The 25,967-nt window shown below is 49.2% G+C and overlaps 1 protein-coding gene across 6 annotated transcripts in view; it reads right to left on the bottom strand.

The window, feature by feature from the left end:
- DAAM2 (dishevelled associated activator of morphogenesis 2) overlaps positions 1-25,967 on the bottom strand; it is a 135,606-nt gene that overhangs the window by 67,421 nt on the left and 42,218 nt on the right. The window contains exons 1-2 of one of the 6 annotated variants that reach the window (XM_070777920.1): positions 21,371-21,437; positions 20,464-20,597 (exon numbers count right to left, since the gene is read on the bottom strand). The exons of 3 other annotated variants lie outside the window; for them this stretch is intronic. The gene's annotated coding sequence lies outside the window, so the exon portion shown is untranslated. Of the gene's footprint in view, positions 1-7,764; positions 7,900-20,463; positions 21,108-21,370; positions 21,438-25,967 lie in introns of those variants that run through there. 2 more of the 6 variants (XM_070777919.1, XM_019985655.2) reach the window with 2 other exon arrangements.

Genomic DNA, 25,967 nt, shown 5'->3' with positions numbered 1-25,967 from the left:
AGCCCTGCTTTGAGTTCCCTGAGTCATACAGCAAATTCCATTGGCTGTCCATTTTACATATGGTAGTATATATGCTCCCATGCTTCTCTCTCTCTCATCATCTCTCTCCATTCGTGCTACCCTCTCCTTCCTCTCCCCTGTCTTTGTCCCTAAGTCTGTTCTCTGTGTCTGCGTCTCCACTGATGCCCTGCGAATAGGTTCGTCAGTAATCGTCTTTCTAGGTTCCATGCTGCTGCTGCTGCTAAGTCGCTTCAGTCATGTCCGACTCTGTGCGACCCCATAGACGGCAGCCCACCAGGCTCCCCCGTCCCTGGGATTCTCCAGGCAAGAACACTGGAGTGGGTTGCCATTTCCTCCTCCAATGCATGAAAGTGAAAAGTGAAAGTGAGGTCATTTAATCATGTCCGACTCTTAGTGACCCCATGGACTACAGCCCACCAGGCTCCTCCGTCCATGGGATTTTCCAGGCAAGAGTACTGGAGTGGGTTGCCATTGCCTTCTCCACTAGGTTCCATATATATGCGTTGATATCTGATATTTGTTTTTCACTTTCTGACTTACTTCACTCTATGTAATTTGCTCTAGGTTCATCTGCCTCAGTAGAACTAACTCAAATGTGTTCCTTTCTACGTCTGAGTAGTATCCAGATGGACAATTCTGGTGGCACTGTCTCAGCGTTGATTATCAGAGGGACAGAAGTGAGGAAGAGCCTGGAAGCAGCTCTGAGTAAGAGTTAACGAGTCCCCGAGCAGCCTAGGAAGACAGGAGGGGCCAGATGCCCAGGATGTCATGGACAGGCGGCGTGTCCACACGTGTGCGAGCCGTGAGCAGACGCGGGAGCTTTGGCAAGACATGGACTGGGCACAGAAAGCAAGAACTTGAACTGAGAACGGGAGGGAGCAAAGGGGAGCTCTCTGAGCAACAGCTGTGAAGTGAAAGAGAAGGAGGAATTTCAACACCCAAATCTCTGCTACCCATTAGAGCCAGAGGCCTGAGGCTCCCAGCCAAAGGGAAACCACCCCACACGTGACAACCCTTCCTCACCCCCTTCTGCTTCCTGGAAGCCGAGCCCCCTTCCGTGGGCCACAGGGATGGAGAGACGTTATTGAAGGGTGGCAGGGAAAAGTGCCCCCAGCTTCCTCCTGGGTGCTTCTCCAGGTCTCCTGCCAGAGTGCCAGACAGCTGAGAACTCACACCATTCTGGGCAACCCCCGGCCTGGGAGCAGCTCCCTACAGCCACTCCTTGGGGTCCCACACAGAGGCCTTCTGGTCATGAGGGCAGGACCTCGAAGTCCCATCGAGGCAAGCTGGCCCTGGGACCCTCGCTGGGCCTGTGCGCCTGGTCACACTCTGGACCCTGGGCTGACAGTCCCGCTAGTCCCTCTCCACGTCCTCACTCACACCAGAAAAGGCCTTGCATGTGCCCTGGCCCGGCCGGACATAAATCCTGGACTGCAGGCACATTCCATCTCTTCAGGGAACAGGGGAGGGCAAGAGCTGGGGGAGGGCAGATGAGCTGACTCCTGGAGGACAACCTCCCCTCACCTGCCCCTCAGTCTTATTCTTACAATTTCACCCATTCATTCATTCTAACTAACATTTGTTCAGCACCTAAGTGCCTTGCTAAGAGCTGGAAAAATACCAGAGTAAACAAAAGTTCAGCTTGGTGGGGAAGGGAGACAAACGAACATAATAAATTGTGGCTACGAGCTTTCCTGGTGGCTCAGCAGTGGCTTCTCCTTACGCAGGAGACTAGAGTCCGATCCTTGGGTTGGGAAGCTCCCCTGGAGAAGGAAATGGCAGCCCACTCTAGTATTCGTGCCTGGAAAATCCCATGGACAGAGGAACGTGGTGGGCTACAGTCTGTGGGGTTGGAAACAAGTCAGACATGATTTAGTGACTCCACCACCACCACCACATGGTTCTGTTAGGGGCAGTACTGGTGTTTGGGTCTGAGAATGTTTGCCGAGCTCTCTCCCAGTGTGGGGTTCCATCCTCCTCCGAGCTCTCTGTTCATACGAACGGTATCATGTATGGACAGCGCACTGGAAGACAGTCAGAGATGCCCTCAAGGATTCAGGACCAGATACCCTGTCCCAGGGCTACTAATATTGGGTTGGCCAAGAAGTTTATTCAGGTTTTTCTGTAAGGTGTATGGGAAAACCTAAACGAACATATTTTGGCCAACCCAATACTATGAAAGACTGAAAACAGCCAAAATGTTAAAACATAAAGACTGGTTAGATAGATGCAGACAGACACATATACATATATGACAGCTTGAAATAATTATCTTTTGAGTTTAGAGTTATTTACTCCCAAAGTAATTATCTTTGGGAGTTTAGGGTTGTTTTTCTTATCCTTTTCTGGATTTTTCCTAATTTCCAACAATAAGCATTGATTGATCAGAAAAGACAATATTATTTTTAAAAGGAGCTAAACCCTAGAGTAAAACTGAAGAAACCCAGGAGCGAGTCCCAACTGCCCCAGCAGGCGACCTGGGCAAGACAGGAATGACCTTGGCTGAGAGCATCATTTCTCTGAGCCCTGTCTGTGGATGAGGAGGTCAAACCACATGCTCTCCAGAGTTCCTTCCACCCTGGACACTAGGCTCTGTGCCACAGAACACACGAGGTGCTAAGTGATGCTGGTTGAATGGAATCCTGCCCCAAGCTCCCATTAGTTAGTCCATCCTCCATTCAATTGTTCGTTCAATCCACCTCTACTGTTTCCAGCACTCACTCTGTGGCTGGCCCCGCTCACAGTACTGGAGGTTGAAGGGCAAACCACACAGACGCAGCCCCTGCCCTCATGGAGCTACAGCCTCCCAAGGTCAAGGTCCCCTCCCATGGCTCTTTGTCTTCTCTCCCTAACGCCCCATCCTGTTAATGCTTCTTGTCACCTTTCCCCCAGATGCCGCAGGTGTGTTTGTTTCATTCCCAAACACCAAGCTCCAGACCTGGTCCAGCCCCACAGGCTCTCAGGTTGGGATGGGTGCCGACCTCTCATTTCCCCCCACTCCTGGCATTCTGCAAACAGCCATCTGAATAATAATTCCAGGAGCACCCGATTCTACATTCTTAGGTTCAGCATCACTTGGGGGTCCCTGTCCAAACTGAAAGCCAACTGGTTCAATTTCCAGGTTTGGTCATTATACGGGGCTCACAAATTTCATACCAGCCAAGCCTTGAAATCAGAGCTACATCAATGTGCCACTGAGGACATGGGAGACTGGAGCTCTCCTTACTGCTTGTGGGAAACAGCTGTTTCTTAAAAAGTTAAACTCACACCTCCGTATGAACCAGTCTTTCCACTCCTAAGTATTTACCCCAAACATAGAAAGCATGTGCCCATACAACATTATTCATGAATGTTCAGAGCAGCTTTATTTGTAATAGCTCCAAACTGGAAACAACCCAAATGTCCATCAACGGGCAAATCAATAAACAAATTGTATAGTGTATCCATAAAATAGACTACTCCTCAGCAACCAAAAAGAATGAACTGCTGTGATGTGCCACACGTGAATGGAGCTCAAAATAATTATGCTATGTACAAGGAACCAGAAGATAAAAGCATACATATTGTATGATTTCACTTATCTAAAATTTGAGATAACCCAAATTAACCTATACTGACTAAAAACTAAGATCTATTGATCTTTTGATCAATTGGCCTTTCTAAAGAATGTGGGTGGAAGGTTGCTTATGGAGGGGGTGGAAAGTGGGAAGGGAGGGAGTAGATTATAAAAGGATTAAGGGGACTTTGGGGGATGATGGTCAAGCATGATCTTGAGGGCGGGGATGGAGTCAAAGGCATATACATATGCCAAAATATATCAAATTATGTATTTGAATTACGTAAAGTTTTTGGCACTTCAGTTAAATCTCAATGAAGTTGTTTAAAAACAAACAAAACAGAGATATTTATAGCCTCACAATACCCAGCCACCAAGGGCTCTGGAGTCTGCAGGTGGTAACCCTCTAGAACAGCAGGTGTCTAGCAGGATAGGTCCCCTCCTCTTTCACTGGTTTGCTCTTGGCTGCCTTCTTACTTCCTCTAGGCAAACAAGAGTGAACCTGATGAACTGTTTCTTCATAACTGAGCATCTCCTGCAGAGGTCCCCCACCATTTTTGGCAACAGGCACCGGTTTCGTGGAAAAGTTTTTCTATGGACCGGGGTGGGGGATGGTTTCAGGATGATTCAAGCGCATTACACTTACTGTGCACTTTATTTCTATTATTACTACATCGACTCCACCCCAGATCATCAGGAATTAGATCCCGGAGGCTGGGGACCCCTGCTCTAGAAAACCAGTAGTATGATAAGCTTCTCTACAGGTTCTAGGAAAGACCTCACAGCCCAGAGGTGGTGGGAAGGTGGACAAGGAACTCTCTTCAGGTCCAGGTCTCAGCTGACCTTGTTTGGTCTTCCAGGAGGTGGGGTGGTTTCTTGTAAAGAGTGTATGCTTTCATATTAAGCCTGTGGCTAAGTTACTTAGGACCTGTGAGCCTCACTTTCCTATAGGCATATGGAGGAAAATTCCACCTCCTAGAGGTGAGCATCAAGCAAAGAGCGGGCATCAAGCAGCCAGCTCAGCTCCGGGCACATCACAGGCCCTCCAACAGGGTTCCCTTCCCCTGTTCCAACCCCAGGCTCCTCCCAGGAGTGGTTATATTTCAGGGCTTTACCAAAGCATGAGAAAAGCCGAGGGGCCCCCAGAAGCCTAGTGAAGCACAAGCCTGATTCTACCTGGATGCCTCTGGGGGTAGAGCTGAATTGAAAGCACCCCCGGCTTCTGGGTGGGTAAAAATAAGGCACCTTCAGCCAAGGTTACAGTTCTGGAATTTGTTAGAGGCAGACGACATAGCAGAGGGGATTGAGAAAGGGGGCCATGACTTGGAGTTTCTAGGACAAGACATCAGGAGAGATGCGGGGTAGGGGTGGGGGAGATACCCAGTCCTTGCTCACTGGACAAGTATAGGAGATGCTCAGAAATAACCAGACAACAGAGGGACAGAAGATATGAATCCATGCTGGCCTGTGAAAGGGTTTGACGCCATGGTACAGAAGTGTATGTATGGGGTGGTATGGTTTTGTTGTTCAGTCACTCAGTCATTCCAACTCTTTGCGACCCCATGGACTGCTGCACACCAGGCTTCCCTGTCCATCACCATCTCCTGGAGCTTGCCCATCAGTTCTACAGCACTCAGCATTCTTCAGGGTGCAACTCTGGGTGGTATGTATGTGTGTGTTTATAGTGTTATGTAATTAAAAGACGCTTACTCCTTGGAAGGAAAGTTATGACCAACCTAGACAGCATATTAAAAAGCAGAGACATTACTTTGCCAACAAAGGTCCGTCTAGTCAAGGCTATGATTTTTCCAGTAGTCATGTACGGATGTGAGAGTAGGACTATAAAGTAGGCTGAGTGCCGAAGAACTGATGCTTTTGAACTGCGGTGTTGGAGAGTGTCCCTTGAGAGTCCCTTGGACTGCAAGGAGATCCAATCAATCCATCCTAAAGGAAATCAGTCCTGGGTGTTCATTGGAAGGACTGATGTTGAAGCTGAAACTCCACTACTTTTGCCACCTGATGCGAAGAGCTGACTCATTGGAAAAGACTGATGCTGGGAGGGATTGGGGGCAGGAGGAGAAGGGGACGACAGAGCATGAGATGGCTGGATGGCCTCACCAACTCAATGGACATGGGTTTGGGTGGACTCCGGGAGTTGGTGATGGACAGGGAGGCCTGGCGTGCTGGGGTTCATGGGGTCGCAAAGAGTTGGACACGACTGAGTGACTGAACTGAACTGATAGTGTTATGTGTGTGTTTATGTGCGTATGTGGCATGGTACAGATGTATAGGTGATGTGTGTATGTATATGTGTATTCATTCCCAGGAAATAAACACACAATTCTACTGACTTTCAAGTTTTTGTAGAGAGAAGACCCAGCTAGCTCCCTGACATATATGAGCAGCAGAAACAGTAATATCACTGACAATCAGCCTCCATGCCAATTTAAAATCAGCCCATGCTTGGTTTATGAGGAGCTGCCCAAATGTAATATTCAAGAAATGTTACTGTGGGAAGACACTGTCTTGTCTTCAGTTTCCTGTGAACCACATTATGGCCTGGGAACAGAGATCCACTGAAAGATGCTTGTACCTGCCGTGAACCGGAGAATGTAGTATTCACATGCAGTATCTCATTGAATCTCAACACAACCCACCAACGTCAGTATTTCTGACTGATAAGGACACTGAGGTTTAAAACCAGGAGATGATACCCACCCTCTCCTGTGAAACACCATCTCATTCCAACCCAGTTTCAACTCAGTTCTGTAATGTGTATGTCCACACACATGTGTGCATTTCTCTGGGTGTATGTGTTTGTACAGAAGACATAATTGGGTTTTCCTTAGTGCATATTAACAAGGTGTACACATGCATCCCAGCGTTCACTGCAGCACTATTTACATGACATGCAAGCAACCTAGATGTCAATCAACAGATGAATGGATACAGAAGTTGCAGGACATATATATAATGGAATATTAGTCATAAAAAGCAACGAAATTGAGTCAATGCAGTGAGGTGGATGAACCTGGAGCCTACTATACAGTGTGAAGTCAGTCAGAAAGAGAAAATGAAATATTGTATATGAACACCTATATATGGAATCTAGGAAAATGGTACAAACCTATCTTCAGGGAAGGAATGGAGCTACAGATGTAGAGAACAAACTTGTGAGCACAGTGGGGGAAGGAAAGCGGGGGACAAATTGACAAAGCAGCACTGACATAAATATGCTACCGTGTGTAAAATAGCTGGCTAGTGGGAAGCTGCTGTATAGCATCAGGAGCTCAATGCAGCGCTCTGCGATAAACTAGAGGGGTGGGAAGCTCAGGAGGAAGTTATGACTGATATAGTTATGACTGATTCTAGTTGTTGTACGGCAGAAACCAACACAACAATGTAAAGCAATTATCCTCCAATTAAAAAAAAAACAAACAATGTGTATACTCCCTCTGCCGCTATTTGAAATTCTGGTGTTAGAGTTTAGCCCTTTCCCCAATAAGCCTGAGATGGGAAAAAAAAAAAAAACCAAACCAAATTGCTGACAATAATGTGTCCTCAAACTATACCATGCTCCATATTTTACAAGATAGACATTCAGCACATTTTTAGAAAGAAGGATGCTAACATTTACTAAGAGCTAGGCTGGGCTCAAACACTGGCCTTTTTTATTTCACTTAATTATCCCAGCAGCCTGCAAAGATGACCTTATGCATTTTTACACATAGGGAAATTAAAGCTTAAGAGAAGGTAAGTAACTTGCCCAAGTTAGCAGAGTTCATAAAAAGTGTGAACCTCAGTCTGCTGCTGCTGCTGCTAAATCACTTCAGTCCTGTCCGACTCTGTGCGACCCCACAGACGGCAGCCCATCAAGCTCCACCGTCCCTGGGATTCTCCAGGCAAGAACACTGGAGTGGGTTGCCATTTCCTCCTCCAATGCATGAAAGTGAAAAGTCCAAGTGAAGTCTAATTGATTCCAAAACTCAGACACAGCCTTCCCACTGCACAGAGATGACAGCATCATGGTAAGCAGTTGTCGTCCCCCGCCTCCCCGGCCCCCCAGCCACGAAAGCCTTCCCATCCCTTCCCCATTACCCACCCCAACCCTCAGGGAAGAACTGAGCGCTAGCACAGAGAAGCCCTGTCCCCCGGCCACAGGCAACAATCGGGCCCCATCATCTTACCGCCCACGCTGAGCCACAGAAAGATCCAGGCTACCCATCTTCAGGGCCAGCCTCTTGAAGATGAGTGCCAGGCACTCTCACAAGAGCCACTGGCTTGGTTTAAGGCTCTGCCGCTGCCGTCCTGAAATCTTCAGTAATTTCTGAACAAGCAGCCTTGCCTCTCCATTTTGCGCTGGGGCCCATGAATCTCGCAGCTGGTCCTGCCCATCTTCCAAGGAAGCCAGCTCGGGCAGCCTTTCCCAGGAAGAGCAGCCCAGCCAGCCACTCCCTGCGTGTTTCCAAAAATGTTACCCACAGTCCCCAAATGGTCAGGACAGAACGGAGACAAGTTACTTTAATCTGGGGTGGCTTCCTGGCCCTAACGGCCTTGATGGGGCAACACAGTAACTTCTGGGCTGCTCCCCACCCTGCTCTCTCCTCTCCATCCCACCTCACCCCTCGGGCCACATGCTCCCTGGTCACTCCTCCCTAAACACACCATTGCTCAAGGGATTAAAATTCCTGGAGGGCACGGACACTTCCGCTTTATCTCCAACTCCCCTGACCCGGGCTCTTTCTGCACACACAGCAGGAACTTGATGGGAGCGGATGGATACACTGCAGTATGTATTTCCTGAATTCTTGACCCCATCAGTTACAGGATCTATCATCAAGGTGATGACTTTACTCAGACACAAAGATTATGGGTCCTTCTACAATTGGATAAATATTAAAAGCAAGAAAAATGTGTTAGCTTTGAAATAGAGTTAAAAAAAAAATTGGTTCTGCTTGTTTTACATTTGTGTTTGCAACATTTATCCCCCAGCCCACGCCTACCTCTGTTTCCTCCTCCTCTCCCTTCCCTGCGCAGGTCCCACCTTCTCCAAGCAGCCTTCTTAACCATCCTCGACTATCTGAATTCTTCCAAATAAACTCAGAGCCCTTGCTGTCTACCCTTTTTATAGGACGCTGCATCATATACTACTCTGCGGCCCTTCATGTTATTTGACGTCTTGAATTCATTTATCTTTTTTATGCCAATGAGCTTTTCCACCATCTATACTGAGTGCCCCAGGAACATGACGTAACGCCATGTGCGCCATGAATGAAAGCCATCTGACTCCAGCAGGGAGTGTGGGTGGAGAATAGAGAGAGGAGGAAGTTATTAACCCCAGAAATAAAATCTTCGCAATGATTTTATGCGAACTCAGGTCCTTCAACCATTTCTCTTCTTAAAGTTAGGGGAAGCACACTGATTGAAACCTTCCACCCTGGCCAGGCACCATAGTAACCATTTGCATAATTGTTTTACAACAGGAGGTCCTGGTATGGAACACGGAACTAAGCCTCTACAAACCGGAAGAGTTCGGGAAAGGTCAAGAGGAGACACCACAGGTCCGACCGCCTCCCAGAATCCTTCTCTCTGGCATCCATCTTGGCTGAACAAGGCCTGCACGACCAGGAAGGACTCTGAGTCAGAATGATTGGCTAAGGAGAACCCAGAAGCTAATCCCATCACCATAAAACCCGAGCCTGCAGAGCCCCGGTGGCAGAGCAGTTCTCCTGGGTTCCCTTACCATTCTGCTCTCCACCTGGGTGCCCTTTCCCAACAAAATCTCTCGCTTTGTCAGCATATGTGTCTCCTCGTACAATTCATTTCCAAGCGTCAGACAAGAGCCCAGTTTCAGGCCCTGGAAGGGATCCCCCTTCCTGCAACATTAAGAGTTCACCGGAGGTCAAAGGCATCCAGATCTTGGCCAGACACCATCAAGAGGTGTCTCAAGTGGCACTTAGCAAGAGGCGAAAGCGTGCGCCTTGACGGACCTGCGTGGCTAAATGAGACCTTGGCATTCCCAGACGAAACACTGGACATTTTCATTTCTGTTTGTTTCTGCTGCCCTCGCTCCCTTCCAGCGAACCAAAGACATCTCGTATGTAAAAGGTGTAAGATACTTTTCCTCCCTGTGCTTCTAGAACGGGATGCTTCCTCCAAGGGAAGTGAGACCTCGGCTGGGAGACTTCAGGCTATAGAAGGTGGGGTTTCCCCTTTGGAACCCAGACCATGCCCTCCGTAGCTTCAAGCCCAGTCTCTGCGTGGACTCCCCCGTCCCTAAGTCATGTTCCTTTGACCCAGACACACCTGTAAGCTGTGCCCGGATTCTCTCCACTGAAGGAAAGTTACTTACCCGAGGGCCCCTCACGTCCCCTTCGCCTCCCTCCTCAGTGTCCACCTCACCTGGAAACTTCTGGACATCAGCATCACTTCTTTCCAGCCTGTCTCCCCACCTCCTCCAGAGGCTGTCTTCCCAGTACCTTCTCCATGGTGTTTCAGAACATGACACCCAGCCCAGCTTTCCCCACGCTCCACTTTCTCTCATCTCCGATTTCAACTAGCTGGTCCCCGTCTGGAGCACCACTCCTGGACCCTCCCCTCGCTCCCGGCCACCCACCTGGCAGCCCGCGCCCTTGCTCACAGGTGTGGTGAGGCGCCCCTCCTTGGCATCCTGTGCTTCTCCCATCAGACATCAGAGCTGCCGCTGCCGCTTCCTGAATAGGGTCGCTCTCAACGGGCTGCTACATCCTTGAGTTCAGGACCAGTGTCACACGGTCTCTTGGGAGCCCTGCACCCAGCAGAGCTGGTCTCGAAGCTGGTGTGCTGGGGCTTGGCCAAGGTTCACACCTCTGGTCTCTGTCCTTCTCCCTCACCCCTTCCCCTCCCAGCAAACCTTCCCTCTCTTTTCAGACGAATTCAGCCAGCGGTCTCTCCTGAAGCGTTGTCTCCCCTATCTCCAGCTCCTTATTTCCAACGACCCACACGTCTGCTCTGAAATGCTGGCACCATTCCCACCGACGTCCTCTCAAACAGTCTTCGCTCCTCCCGCCTGTAGCCCACCTCGGCTTTCCTCTGTGAGTGACGCCACGGTCCGAGGTTCAAAGCACAGCTCATCCTCAGCGCTTCCTGTCTTGAGAGGTGCTGCATGCTAGGCCTTTACATGTATTATATCATTTCTTGACCACATCAAACACCGAGAAGTGGGTATCAGCATCCTGAGTTTAGACCGGGAAACTCTTCATCCCCTTCCTTTCTCTTTCACATCTGAGGCCGAGAGAAGTCCAGTGACCTGCCCAAGGTCACAGGCACATAACTGACTGTGCTGGGGTGAGAGGCAGGTTTTGACAGGCTGTCCAAAAGACCACCAAGCGCGTGTGCACACAAACACACTATGTTCCCTCCTTTATAATTATCCAATCAGTCTCCACGCCCAGTCGATTCCCACTTGGAAATGCTTCCTTCACGGGCCCTTTGATCTCTCATGTGGACCCAACTCAGACACACAGGGCCTGACTGTGTGGTCACAGAGCTGGGGGGATGGGAGGCCATGGGTCCTGCCTGTCTGGCCAGCAGCACTGACCTCCCCTTGTGCTCACAGCTTGGAAGCATTTCTCCAAGGCCCCATCCTTTCTTACCAGTTTGGCTGGCCTCCAGCCCAGGCAGAGGTGAACTCTTTGCCCTGGACCTGCCCCTCACTCACTGCTCCTCTTGGCCTCAGGCCCAAAGCCGTCAACAGGCTACCCACCTGGAGCACACACTGGGTTTCCAGGTCTCTTCCCCCAATTTAGCTCTTGGTTTCCCCACTCTGCACAGAAGAATCCCAAGGACAGTGGATCCCATCCTAAGGGATTTCTCAACAATGCAGATCCCAGGGCCCTACTCTTAGCGTTTCTGAATCAGCAGATATGGGTAAGCATAAATCTGCATTTTAACGAGTTCTTCAAGGGATTGGGATGCAGGTGGTTTCATTGACTCTTCATCCCCTTCCCTTCTCTTTCACATCTATACAAACCTTTTTTTTTTTCTTTTTTTCCCCACAATTCATCCTCCTTTCCAGAGTAGTGCTCAAATCCCCCTAAGTTCTCATCTCTGGCTGCACAATGGAATCACAGGGCATTCTAAAAATATTTACGCCTGAATCCTAACCAGAACCAATTAAAACAGAATCTCTGGGCAGGTGTCGGGGAGCCACTGGGGTGAGCAGCTCATCCTCCTTTGCTCAGGACGGTCTCAGTTTTAATCCTGAAAGTCCCACATCCCTGGGAAGTTCTGAGTCCCAGGAAAAGGGGATCAGTCATTTACCCTACAGGGCTCTGGGTAGGGGGTGGGGGTGGCGAGGTGCAAATGTTTCCTGGTGATTCTAATTTGCAGCCAAGCTCGCCAAACACTGAACCTCATCTGCGCTCACCTGCCTTTGGTTTGCACTCAGCTCACCTAATCTCAAAGTGTGTCTCTAGACCAGCAGCATCAGTGTCAACTGGGAACTTGTTTTAACAAGGGAGAGCCAACTCTAAATAGAATCTGTGCTTTTCTCAGATACAGAGGGCTGTCCTCGTGGCTCGGTGGTAAAGAATCTGCCTGACGAGCAGGAGACACAGGTTCAGTCCTTGGGTCAGGAAGTCCCCTGGAGAAGGAAACGGCCACCTATTCGAGTACTCTTGCCTGGGAAATCCCACGGACAGAGGAGCCCGGTGGGCTACAGCGTAGAGTCAGATACAACTGAAGCGACTAAACAACAACAGACAGCTATGGAGGGATCCTCTGATACTCTACCCAGAGCCACCAAGATTCACTGACTTAAGTGAGGATTAAGGAGTTAACTGATGGTGGAGGTCTGAGGCTGGGAGGCTTCAGTTCTCCCTGGAGGGGTGTACTGGTGACCAGAGTGGGCTGCATTTTGATTCAAATGCACAGACCCTTTACTGACCACTAACTAAACTAGCTGGCATGCTCATGACATCTCACGAAATTCAACACTAACCCTGTCCAGCGTATGGTGTTGGGGTTTTGCAGGGTCCATCTATGAAACTTTCCTCTTCTGGCTCAAGTTCAGGGCCAGTTGAGAAAGAGATACATGGAGCAAACAGACGGAGGTCACAGAATCAGCCACGTTCCTGATAAAACTGTGGGAGTGTGCGGCTGTCTCTTTAGACAAATGGACTTCCTGATATTTCACCCATGAGTGAGGCCAGCTGATGTGTCCAGTCCTTGGCAGAGGAGGGTGACTGGGGACCTTTCCATAGGAGCAGGTTTCCAACCCCACCACCCAGAGCTGGCCAGATGCGCCACCCTGCAGACAGCAGAACCCAGAGAAGGGAGGAGTGTTGGCCAGCCCAACTCGTTACCTCCCAGAGTCACTGGTCAAAGATGCCTCGCCTCTTCCCCTGGGGAAGTGATGGGGAGGGAAAGGTCAAGGTTCTCCACCCCCACGTCCATTAAAGCCTGGCTCCTTCCTCGGTCCAGACCAGCATTTCTGGGGGTGGTATCAGGGAATGAGTGGCTTTAATATCTGATGGTTGTAAAAGTTCCCTGGGTGATGCTAAGGTGCTGTGAATATTGAGTAACCACTCTTGGGGAGATCCTCTCCTGGAAATGAGAAGCCACAGAGATGCTGCCCTCTAAGGGTGGGGGTTGCTCCTATTTCTCAACCAGGGAAACAAGGTCTGGGTAGCCTTGGGCATCTAGCCCACTGCCCGGAGCCAGTCAACAGAATCCTAAGGATGAGTAATAGCAGTAAATGAATCCGCTTTCTCCAAATCTTGGGTGGACTTGGAGGTTGATCAGCCAGGTTGGAGCCAGATCAGCTAAACCAGTGGTTCTGGAATCTCCTGGAGGGATTGTTAAACGCAGCTCAATGGGCCCCACTCCCAGAGTTTCTGATTCAGAGGGAGGGCTGGGCAGCTGTGAGAAGAGAAGGGCACAGGTTTGTCAGTTGGGTAGATCTTTGGCACCAGCATTAAGGATGGCCTTGCCTGGGGTTCAGTCAACCTCTCGGGGGCTCGCTTTCTTCAAACAGCCATCATCACAGGAACAATGACCTCGTGTGCTTCCTGTGAGCTGAACCAGTACCCATGAAGCACCTAGTGTGGAGCCTGGCACTTAGTGGGACTGAGGATAAATGTCGATGTTGATTATTATTTGTAGATGATGTTGTTTTTCAGGGATGGCTTCTTTGAAAAGACTGGGAGGAGGTTTTGGGAGGCAGGCAAGAATACCAAGAGGCAAACAGCCAAGACTGGAAGGATGCAGAGGGGAGCCAGAAACAGAGAAGCCAGTGCGCAGAGGGACAAGCAAACTGTGCAGAGGCGGGGGTCTGCTGCAGACCTGGCTGGGAGAGAGGCTGGGAGTCAGAGTTGCCCAAAATAGAACTCCCTCCTCTCCAAGTCTTCAGTGCTCTCCCCCTCCCCCCTCCCTATCTCCCTGGGCCACACTCCACATGCCTCTGTCCAGACTCATTTGTTAGAACTGACCCCCCCACCAACTGCACCCCCACCCCTGCCCTAGGGACTCAAGGAATTTTAGCAATGTGTTCAGTTCCAAGTGCTGGAGGAAAAGCAGCACAGTAAAAAGGGAAAAACCCTGTCTCTAGGCATATGTCTTTGTATGGCTATCCACAGCCCCCCAAGTCTTCCTCTCCCCTAAGAGACGGGCATTCGGAGTCAGCATCTGGTTAGAAGGATCCAAACCAACTGGTACCAATGGCCTGCCTCCCCTCACCCAACCACAAAGCCCTCCCTGCTATCTCTGCCAACCCATGTCCTTCCCTCTTTCATAACTAGACTCAAAGCTCATCTCCCCGAAGTCTTCCCTGAATGAACCTCACTTGATTGTAAGAGTTTCTTCCTCCATGTATGCATCCATCCACCCATCCATTCATTCCACAAATGTTTACTCAGCATCTGCTCTTGTAACAGAGGAGAACAAACCTGACTCCATATTGGATCTGTTTCTCTAGCTCTAACCCTTGTGCGCTGTTGCCGGTGCTTAGTCATGTGGGCTCTGTATGTGTGTAAAAGAATGTCGCCTATAGCCTGAAATACACATAATAGCCCATTCTCAAGGCTCTGACCTTTAAAGGTAAAATACTTTCCCATTCATATAGAGATAAAAAGTAGAACAGAAAACGATTATCAATAACTAATTAATGTGGATATTTATAGACATACTGTGATCAGACCTACATGGACAGCTGCAAGAACCAAGGATTACTGCACCAGGTTTGCAACAGCCAGCCACACCCTCTGCTCTTTGGATATAAAACAAGCCAGAATTCTAACTCAGGTGAGATGGCTCTTTGGGACACTAGTCCATCATCTTCTCAATATGCTGGCTTTCTGAATAAAACCTCTATTCCTCGCCCCCCAAAATCATCTCTTTTGATTTACTGACCTGTTGCACAGTGAGCACTACAAGCTTGGACCTAGTGACCCTCTGACTAGGCACGTGCAAAGAGCTCTAGAGTGGGACCTCACAGTCGAAAGGAGATAACAGTGTCCCTTTGACATGTTCAAGTTCACGCTCATGCTCTTCAATCCTCTTTTTTTAGCATAAGAAGAGACCTCCCAGCCAGTGGTGAGACAGCATCCTCTTTGCTTACACACAAAAATCACACCAAAGAAAACACACCTGTGTAACATACTTTATGGTTCCATGTTGCTTTCCATCCTGTGGACTTTAGAAACGTGTCTGAGCCTCAGTGCATGTCATCTTCAGTAACTCACTCAGCCTCTGTATCTGGCACCTTAGGGACCATCTTAACTGACATCAGTTGACCTGCTCGGATGAACCAGGCAGGAAAGATAAGAGCTGAATAAGGTATGTTCCTGAGCACCTAATGATGACAGTCTAGTGGGAGAGCCAGGCACGCAATAGCTAGTCTAGCACTGTACGGGGTGGACACAGGTAGGCACTGTGATATGAGTGGAGAGAGGCATCTGCTGCAGTCTGGTTGTTGACCAGGAGGAGACCAGGGAGGCTTCCTGGAGGAGGCAATGAAGAGAAGTAGTAAGTCTTAAACTGAGCCTGTGCAGGCTTGGTTCCTGCCATTTCAGGTCATCTTAACCACGTCTCTCACTGACTTTGCTTCCTTCCCTTCCTTGTCCCTGCATCTCAGAATGTCCTGGGTATTGGGGCTTCTGGGAAAATGAATCCATGTGCATGTGGTCAAAGGGAAAAAATGTTACAATACCAATAACTTCATTAGGTCATAAAAGCTAAATATAAAAGGAAAAGGTTATTTCCCCTGGCTATTTTTAGTTGGTGCTCAGATACCCTCCTTGGCTTATTTAACGCCAGTGCAACCAGGGGCCAGAGCTGAATTTTCAAATGTTGCACTGCGGTCTTCAGAGCCGGAAAACAGCTACTGGCAGATGGAAAAGGGCAGGGCTTCATCTGACTTGTGAGCTGAGTCAGGGCTGTACCAGGCTCTGCACAAAGCAGCTACAGCTGTGAGTCAAAGGCCTCTTTAGCTAGGGAAGCTGAGTGAGGAGGAGGCTGTCACATCACACTTTCTGTCAAGCACAGTCATCCTCCCAACAGGTAGTAAAAGTCATTGCTTCCAATGCATGCAGGGGGCACAGGTTTGATCCCTGGTCAGGGAAGAACTAAGATCCCACACCCGACAGAACACGTCAAAAAAAAACAAAATAAAACAAAAAAAACCAAGAAGGATGAAAGTTTTTACATACCTAGGAATAGGAAAGAATCTGAAGACAGCGCTTGCTAACATGGAGTGAGATTTTCTATGACATGAGAGGTTTGCCCTGATATTCACCCCTGGCTGAGTCAACTTGAAGCCAATCCCCCTTTCTCTGGGGAGGATTATATGTTATTCAAGGGGTAACATTTTATTTTTACTGAGGGCTAACGAACTTCGACCGCAAGACTCCTTTCTGAGAAGCAAAGGCCCTAGGAATAGAATGGAGCCGAGAATCCAGAATTTCAGCTTCTAAACTTGGCTCTGCCAGGAACCCACTCTAAAAGCTTGGGAAAGTTTGCTTCCTCAAAAGCCTCACTTTCTTTGTCAGGACAGGTCATACCCCACAGTGCCGTCATGAGGAGTAACTGACAAATTCAGGAATAATATTGCAGGCCAGATACAGAGTATTTTATGAGGAAAATATTTCCCAATATATTTTGCCTCTGGGAGATCCAGATGTTTAATTTTCTTTTTCTCCTTTTCCCCTGTACCCTTCTGATTGCTGTTGTGGGTTTGTTGATTTTGGGCCACATCATGCAGCAGTGCAGGGTCCCTAAACCAGGGATCGAACCTGTGCCCCTTGCAGTGGGAGCCAGGAGTCTTAATCACTGGATCACCAGGGGAGTCCCTCCCATACCCTTCTATTAATATGAGAGCTAAGCCATGGCCTTTTCTCTGGTCAGAGAAGATTTATAACCACCCCCCATCAACCCCCCTGCAAACAAAAAGGTCAACCGAGCAGGGAAGGGTCACTAAGAAGCAATGTTGTTTACTCTGGACAGGAAGAGGAAATAGAGAAACTTTCTAGGATTAGGAGGGGGAGGAAGTAAATGAGCAGGATTTCACTTCCACACCTGGGAGGAGGGACATGATTAGAAAGGAGCCAATGACTTGGAGAATCCTAGGAGAGGGACCGCACACCTGGGGAAATACCACGCCCCTTGGAGAAGCCCCATCTTCAGCTGAGCTCAGAGCAACAGGGCTCTGCCAGGGGCAGGTTGGGAAGGACCGGGGGGCTGTTCTCGGGCCTGCCCAAGAATGGGCCTCACAATAGCTGGACACTTGGGCCCCCTAGGGGAAGGTGGGTGCCTGGGAGAGTGAGGGACCTGAAGAAGCCACGGCTTCAGCAACAGGTGCCAGGTAACCCTTTAAAAGCCCCGGGGACAAGAGCAGACCCGGCCCCTTCAGCGGATTTCGGTTTGTTGACTACAAACTGGCCCTTGCCAAGAACAGCTGCCAGCGACTGAACAACAGTGCAGGCATCTGCCATGTGCCGCTGCAAAGACTGAACCCTGTGCCTCGGCAGCTGTTGACCTTCAGCCCCCCCAGGGAGGGGTCAGGGTGCAGTGACGCACTCTGTGCTCCACGGAAGCTGGTGCAGCAGTTCTTTAGATAGGCAGATATCTCAACTGATGGCATGATCCCAATCTTTGCATCTCTTCGTAACTAGAAAAGGACGAAATCTCTTCATGGTGACATCAGCTCTTGGTGACCAGCAGAAAACCTTTTGTAAAGTAAGCACTTGATTGTATTGAACTCCCCCCCTCACCAAAATCTTATATATTGACCTTCCCCCACTGTCTTTTTGGAGTGGTCTCTCGGAGCTATCTGAGGTGCTGTTTCCCAGGCTGCAGTCCTCATTTTGCCGCAAATAAAACTCAATTCGCAACTCCCAAGCTGTGCATCTTTTTGAGTTGACAAGCTCCAGGATCCTAGACGCAGAGGGAACACAGAACACCTCAGTGCGCGTCAGCACGGAACCTGTGGCCTTGGGAAAACTGGAGCTTCCCCAGCGAGCAGATCACTAAGGAGGGGGGCCCTAGAAGACTGAATCCTGACTTCACTGGACCATAAGTCTCTGTGTATCACATCACAGAAAAGATGAAGATACCTTTATTGACCAGGCTAAGGTTTTTGTATTGCAAGTGATCAATTCCAGCAATTATTTTTCTTGCATGTGTGAGTGGTAATGTACACATGTTCCCCAGCCATTTCAAGAAGTCTGCAATAAATGTTAGCTGCCTTCATCATCATCATAACTAAGTTCTCCCCAGACTGATATGGAGGGAGGGCAGGTTAGAACAAGAGCAAGAAACAGTCCTACTTATTTCAGATCTGAGTCCTCTGGGAAGTGAAGGAGCCTGGAGGGACCAGGAGAGGAGAGAAGAACTGGGTAGGGTGGGGCAGGGGGGGAGAGCACATCTGGAGTGTTTACTGTCTATTATTTTCTGCAAATCTACTCAAGCCCTCCCTTCTCACTCAGGTTTAACTCTAAAGAATCCACCCATTGCTCTGCTCTTTCCTCCCCCGCTCAAAAGGGCTGCAGAGGAGGGAGCACCAGGACGCTTGCCCCTTAGCACCTGCCTGACCTGTCTGAATAGGGTCCTGCAGGCCCGCTCCTCTGCCCACCCACTTACTGTCTGTGTAGCCCTAGAAGGGGAGAAAAATGGTAATGAGCCAGAACTCAGGTGGCTTAAGTGCAGATGCCAACACCATTGACCGGCTATGTTTTCTTTGGCAACTTAGTTTGCCTCCCTGTGCCTCTGTGTCCCCATCTGAAAATGTAAATAATAGTAATTTGCCTCCGAAGGTAGTTGCAGGGATTAAGTTAGTGGGTTAGTGGTCTGGGTCATGCCTGGCTCCCAGCAAATGCTGTGTAAGTAGCAATAACCTTCTCAATGAGATTACTTAAAATAACCCTTCTTCTATGTGCAAAAAAGGGAAACTTCCACACTGTTCGTGGAAATATAAACTGGTATAGCCACTGGAGAAGGCAATGGCACCCCACTCCAGTACTCTTGCCTGGAAAATCCCATGGATGGAGGAACCTGTTAGGCTGCAATCCATGGGGTCGCTAAGAGTCAGACACGACTGAGCGACTTCACTTTCACTTTTCACTTTCATGCATTGGAGAAGGAAATGGCAACCCACTCCAGTGTTCTTGCCTGGAGAATCCCAGGGACGGGGGAGCCTGGTGGGCTGCCGTCTATGGGGTCGCACAGAGTCGGACACGAATGAAGTGACTTAGCATAGCATAGCATAGCCACTGTGGAGAACAGTATGGAGGGCCCTTAAAAAGCTACAACTAGAACTATCATAGGATGCAGCAATCCTGCTCCTGGGCATATATCTTCAGAAAGCCATAATTCAAAAAGATACATGCAGCTCCATGTCCACAGCAGCACTGTTGACAATAGCCAGGACATGGAAGCGACCTAATGTCCATCAACAGAGGACTGGATAAAGAGCTGTGATATGTAAACACACAATGGAATATTACTCAGCCATAAAAATGAATGAAATCATGCATTTGCCCCACCATGGATAGACCAAGAGATTATCCTACTAAGTGAAGTATGTCAGAGAAAGACAAATACCATATAATATCACTTGAATGTGGAATCTTAAAAAATGATACAAATGAACTGATCTACAAAACAGAAAGACTTACATAGAAAACAAACTTAAGGTTCCCAAGAAGAAAGGTGCAGAGGGAATAAACTAGGAGTTTGGGATTAATATATACACACTACTATAGATAATAAAGATGATCAACAAGGACCTACTGCATCGCACAAGGAACTCTAGTCAGTATTCTATAATAACCTATATGGGAAAAGAATCTGAAAAAGAATAGATATATGTATATGTGTAACTGAATCACTTCCCTGTACATCTGAAACTAATACAACATTGTAAATCAACTAGATTCCAATATAAAATAAAAATATGTTTAAATGAAAAAATGTTTAAATGCAACAAATACAATGATGAATATGCAACAACAGAATTAATAAAAGTTTAAAATTAAAAAAAAAAACTCTCCCAACACCATCCACTCCCTTTTCCCTCCTCCTATCTTCCACATAGACTTATCACCATATGAGATGCTATATATATTATTTTCTATCTCTCCCTGTTTGTCCATCATTTTTTTGTCCATCATTCAAGGTGTATCCACAGGGCCCAGAATTACTGCCTAGCACACAGCAGACCCTGTAATAAAGGATGAATACAGGAACTTTCCTTACTAATTGTATAACCTTAAGCACGTTACATGGGCTTCCCAGGTGGCACAGCGGTAAAGAATCCACCTGCCAATGTAGGTGGCGCAAGAGACACAAGTTCAATCCCTGGGTTCGGAAGATCCCCTGGAACAGGAAATAGCAACCCACTCCGGTGTTCTTACCTGGGAAATCCCATGGACAGAGGAGCCTGACGGGCTACAGTCCACCGCGGAGTTGGATACTACTGAGCACCACCATCAGCATAAGCAAATTCCGTAACTCCACACACCTCAGTCTACTCATCAGGAAAACGGGGCTGACATGAGGATGAAATGAGACAACATTTGCGAATATGTCCTCTCCAGTCCTGGGCTCATGGTGGATGGATGCCAGCTGATCTGGGAGGGCCAGCCTCAGCCTGGCTCAGGCAGGGCCTGCAATGGTTAATCCCCAGATCTCTTCCCCCGTGGCAAGGCAAGGCTGGACTGCAGGGCCACTGGCAACTGTCCAGGTGGCGGACAGATGTCAGAGGTGGGCGCCTATGGAGCTGCCCTGGTCCTGATGCAGGGGCCTGACCCAGGCAGCTGGAGTCTCTCCCCACCCCCTCCTGCTGGGAGACACCGCCTGGGCTTAGAGCGTTTCGGGTGTAGGAGCCAAGTGGTGGGAACCTCCGCCTGCCTGGGTCCCACGCCACATCCTGGCCTTGGGGGAAGTGGGCCCAAGGCTGGGCCTGACTTCCCAGCCGTTCCCAGGCGGCCTGCTCTCCTGCAGGCCCAGCTGGGCGGACTGAACTGGAGGCCCACAGGGGCAGGTCTGTCCCTCAGCACTGCCTTGTCCCCACCCACGAGGAGGGAGACACAGGCCTCAGTAAGGAGGGTCCGTGTTCACGGCTCAGCTCTGTCAGCCCTGAACCCTACCCGCCTTCCCAGCCCGGGGGAGGGAGTGTGTTCAAAGGCAGATGAGCCTCAAGCGGCCAAATTGCAGACAGGACACAGAGGAGCTGACTCCAGCCAGGGTCTTCTCCCATTTCTCCCAGTTTTCCAGCTTTCCAGCAGCTTCCCCAAGAGTTCACCCCACTCCAAGACTCACCCAGAAAGAGAGGAGAACAGATGTGCAAGCTGACCTTGGATGGGGAAGATGGATAAATGAAACCAAGCATTTACCCCATGGCTTATTAATTCCACAGTCACATGTGGAAGCCCCACTCTGTGCCAGGCACAGCATGCTGCAGGGGTGTGGTCATGAATAGAAGGCAGAACTGGGGACTTCCCTGGTAGTCCAGGGTAAGACTCCATGCCCCCAGTGCAGGGCAGGTGGCGGGGGCAGCCTGGCTTCAATCCTTAGTCAGGAAACTAGACCCTACAAGCCCAGGCTGCAACCGAAAGACCCAGAATGCTGCATTGGAAGGACTGACGCCGAAGCTCCAATACTTTGGCCACCTGATGCCAAGAGCCAACTCACTGGAAAAGACCCTGATGCTGCGAAAGACTGAAGGCAAGAGGAGCAGGGGGCGACAGAGAATGAGACAGTAGACTGGCATTACCAACTCAATGGACGTAAGTTTGAGCAAGCTCCGGGAAATACTGAAGGACAGGGAAGCCTGGGGTGCCACAGTTCATGGAGTTGCCGAGAAGTGGACACAACTTAGTGACTAACCAACAAAATACTGCAGCCAAGACTCCACAGCCAAATACATAAATATTAAAATACATATATATAGAGACCTGGTTATCAGAAAGGCTCTCGGTTGGTCAGGGAAAAAAGGTCCACAGTTAAGCAGGTTGGGGAGAGGGCAGAGTTGTGCAGGGCATGGTGGGAATCTAGGGGAGGGGTCTCTAACAAGCCCTGGGGAAGGAGGGAGGGTTGAGAATCTGTGCTTCTGGCAGGCAACATCTTGGGGAAGAATGCAGGGACTAATGAATGGAGCAAGGATACCCCTCACCAAGAGGCCAGCTCAGAATAGCCTTGGAGGGGGGCACCGGCCTCAGCTCCCATCCTCTTGATCTTCCGGGACTTTCACTAGGAAGTACGCTTCCCCGAAGGCAGGGACGTGGTCAGGTGGCTCCCTCAGAGCTTAGAACCATGATCACACATGGGAGGCACTCAGCAAATGGACCTGGAAATGCTGGAGCGTAAACAAACTCACTCCTGACGCTCAGCAACCCCTTCTCTCCTCGGATCCTCCTGGCCTTCATGCAAGCTGGCATTGCCCAGGTTTCTCTTGATGAGCATGGACAGTCTGACCCACTAGAACTCTCTAACGGGTACCAAGTTAAGTCGTCTCCTCAGCCTCCAACACAGGTGTTCATCACAGGCACAAACAGTCTGGTTTTCCCCAAGTGCTGCTGGAATCCCAGGCCTCTGGGGACGATGGCCAGGAAGAACTGAGAGTTGTCACACCTCGGTCCCTAGAGAAGGACAGCACAGTGCTGCCTCCTACACCAGCCCCGGGCTCCCTGCACGCCCATCAGCCCAGCTCTCAGCCCCTCGCACGGAAGGGTATGGGGGAGCAGGGGACTGATCAGCATGCTCTGTTCAGACACCACTGTGGAGCTGGGCCCTGGGGAGATGGCCCAAACACAAACCACTCCTGCCTGCTTGCTTCTCAGTGGAAAACCGCAAAGAGCCCAGGTTCCCTTCACTTGTCATTCGGCCAGTGTTTAATTAAGACCTACCTACTATGTGCTAGAACCTGTCACTGGGACTAGGAAAGCCCAGTCAAAGCTATTGGAATCCTTGCCTCTGGAAGCTCCTGGTTTAGCGAGAGCCAAGCAAAAGAGTGGTTTTCAAGCAACGTACTAAGTGCCTCATCACTGGCAGGTCTGCCTGGCAGAGGAGGAGAACGTCATCTCCCTGAAACCAGGGGGAGCGGGGTGGGAGACTTTATAGAAGCAGGGGGAGTGTTTGAACTGAGCCTTGAAGGAGGGCTAGATACCTCACCAGGTATCAATCTTCAGGCAGAGGGGACCGAGGGCAAGAGTGAAGATATGGCTGGTGAGAGGAGGGGCCTGCAGAGATGGGTGTGGCCAGACCTGAGAAGTAGCCCGGGGCTTGGTCTTGAGAGGACCACCCTCCTTGGTCTCCGAAACTGGGTTTGGGATTTTCCAAACTCTCCTTAGGTCCACTAAGAGGATCCACGCTCAGACCAAGGAGGTCAAAGGGATAGAGACAGAGGCCCTGAATGGCAGCCCAGGCTCACGCCCCACAATCAGCCAGGCACAGGGGTGTCTCAGTGGACCCCCACTCAGAGAGCCAAGGCAAAAGGGCCGCTGTTCTCTGGAGTGACCAAGTGCCATTCCATAAGCTCAGGTGCCAAGTTCCGACCCTGGGAAAGACTACTCTGTTCTGCTTCTGGATGGTTCCACCTCTTTCCCCTCCCTCCCCACTCCCCCAGCCTGTGGGTGAGGACCTGGACTCCTCTCTTCTCTGATTATCCTGCAGGGGGCTCCCTCAAGGATTTTGGAAAGCATGGGATTTTTTAAAATTTATTTATTTTTAATTGGAGGATAATTGCTTTATAATTTTGTGTTGCTTTCTGCTGTATATCAACATGAATCAGCCATAGGTATACATATGTCTCCTCCCTCTTAAGCCTCCTTCCCACCCTCTAGGTTGTTACAGAGCACTGGTTTGAGCTCCCTGCATCATACAGCAAATCCCCACTGGCTATCTATTTCACATATGGTGACGTGTATGTTTCCATGCTACTCTCTCACTTCGCCCCACCCTCTCCTTCCCTCCCTGTGTCCACAAGTCTGCTCTGTCTGCATCTTCACTGCTGCCCTGCAAACAGGTTCACTCTTTCTAGATTCCATATATATGCATTAATACACGATATTTGTTTTTCTGTCTGACTTGGCTCTGTATAATAGGCTCCAGTTCATCCACCTCATTTAGAACTGACTCAAAGTCAAAGAAGCACAGGATGCTGAGAGTGGAGGTGACTATCCTTTCCAAGACCACTTTACAGAGGAGAAAACTGAGGCCTGAGAAGCAAGGCCATTTGCCCCTGGGAAAAAGCAAACTCATGAGAGCCCACGGCTAGAATTCCATCCTCAAATTCTCAGCAGCAGACAAATCCTGGTTTGGTTCTTCAGTTCTTGGTTTCCTCTAGTTTCTACTGAAGACAGTGTATATAAAAGAGCAACTACAAAAATGTAGTAAATAAAAAAACTCTGAAAATCTTTACCCAGATTCCTCAGTGAATACTTCCCTAAAGACTGTGAATCCTGTGAGGGCCTTTCCCTTTGGAAGATATTCCCTAATATTCTAGAAACAAATTCACAACTTCTTTTGGTCTTTATCTCAAATGTTCTCTTTGAAGCCCGGAGGATGTTTAGAAACTCTTTAAAGAAGAGACGGTCTTCCCAATAGTCAGTCCAAAAAGTTCTGACCTGCCAAGTCAATGTTATAGAAAGCTGTGACTTCACAGACAATTAGCATTATTGATCTACCATCAGTACACTGTCTCATATTCCACGCCTGATTTTAAGTATATTTTCCTTAATTAAAAAACAATTTTCTCAATTTTTGCATGCAAATGGTCCTAAGGCGAAGTGAGAAAAATTAGCAACAGAAGTTGAAAGCAAACAAATCCACCTGATGTCCAGGGATTTGGGAGTTTGGGGAGGATCAGGTGGCATTTTGAATAGGTCTTCCAGGAAATAAGAGCTATTGATCATATCAGCTATACAACATAAGGACTGATTTGGAAATTAAAAGGGAAAATAAGTGAGTGGGGGGCGGGAAGCAAGGGAAAGAGGGAAGAAATAAAAAAACAGAGAAAGATCAGAAACTCCCCCTCAAAATCTCAAATGACTTGTGTCCCACTTTACAGCACCACAAGGATTCTCACTTTTTGAGAGACGTGCTTTCCCCAAATGACCCTTCCTACAGAACATGGCCTTCCCTGTGAGTGAAGCGTCATTACCTGGGGAAAGCAAGGAGCCCTGAGATTCCCCAGGGGATGAAGGCAAGGGTCTCAAAAGTCAAAAAATATCTGCCACCAACTGTTGATCATTTGGACAGTTAAACCAGATACGGAGACCCTACAACCCTACAACCCCTTCTTCCCCAGGCTGAGCAGAAGCTAATCACGTCTTTGTTATTCCTCCCCAGCATCTTTTCAGGGAACCAGATACCTGGCCAGCAGGCAGGATGGAACAAGACAGACATACAGTCGGGGAGGAAGCCAGGTTCCCTGAGCCAGGCCGGGTATGCACATGTCTTATCCAATATTTGGAACATCCCTGGTGGCTCAGACAGTAAAGAATCTGCCTGCAGTGCAGGAGACTCAGGTTCGATCTCTGGGTTGGGAAGATTGTTCTTCTGGAGAAAGGAATGGTTACCTACTTTATTATTCCTGTCTGGAGAATTCCATGGACAGAGAAGCCTGCTGGGCTGCAGTCCGCAGGTCACAAAGAATTGGACACGACTAAGCAACGACTGAGCGACTGAACTGAACTGAAGCAACTAACACTTTATCCAACGTTTACACACACCTACACCTTCTGGACACACATTCTATGTGTGCCTCATCCCCATTTCCCACTAGAAACCAGGTTCACAGAGGCCACGTGATTTTCCCTGGACTGCTGAGTAGCGGCAGAGCAGGACTGGGTCTCCATCCTGCCGTCCTCTGCCCAATGGCAGCACCGCATGCAGTGTCCAGGCTGGGCAAGAGCAT

This window comes from Bos indicus, chromosome 23 (assembly GCF_029378745.1).
Source record: "Bos indicus isolate NIAB-ARS_2022 breed Sahiwal x Tharparkar chromosome 23, NIAB-ARS_B.indTharparkar_mat_pri_1.0, whole genome shotgun sequence".
Taxonomy (NCBI): Eukaryota; Metazoa; Chordata; class Mammalia; order Artiodactyla; family Bovidae; genus Bos; species Bos indicus.
This window is presented reverse-complemented; position numbering and strand designations above follow the sequence as displayed.